The sequence below is a fragment of the Alligator sinensis genome, unplaced genomic scaffold, assembly GCF_000455745.1.
Source record: "Alligator sinensis unplaced genomic scaffold, ASM45574v1 scaffold907_1, whole genome shotgun sequence".
In the NCBI taxonomy this organism is placed as follows: Eukaryota; Metazoa; Chordata; order Crocodylia; family Alligatoridae; genus Alligator; species Alligator sinensis.
Genome location: NW_005841925.1, coordinates 358926 through 359328, shown reverse-complemented (window position 1 = coordinate 359328; position 403 = coordinate 358926). Strand labels below are relative to the sequence as shown.

Here is a 403-nt window from a genome sequence, read left to right as displayed (position 1 = left end):
AAAGAGTGTTGGGGACTTGGGGCAGATGTACCTTGTATGTCCAATCACTGCTGCAACCTAAATAGCACTGCAAGTGCACACTGTATTGATCCCTGCCATAATAGCATCCCTCAAAACATCAACAACTCACTCTCAACGCTCGCGGGTGATGAGAACGTGATGGAGGTAAGCCCATCTTTTTTCTGCATGGCTCCATTAAACTCTTCAATTCTGGCCATCTGGGGCTTACTCTCACACACCTATTCGGACATAACTTGATACTCCTGGAAAACTCCATGTGTGAACACTCTTCCCTTTTATTAGTGTATGAAGTGGAATAAGAATAAGGCACCCTTATTACATTGAATCATTCCAGATTAACTACTGAGTTTCAAATTCACAGAAGAAAACAGGGTGCATTCCA

At 42.9% G+C, this 403-nt stretch overlaps 1 protein-coding gene across 1 annotated transcript in view; it reads right to left on the bottom strand.

The window, feature by feature from the left end:
- SYT12 (synaptotagmin 12) overlaps positions 1-403 on the bottom strand; it is a 68042-nt gene that overhangs the window by 50632 nt on the left and 17007 nt on the right. The gene's annotated exons all lie outside the window — the stretch shown is intronic.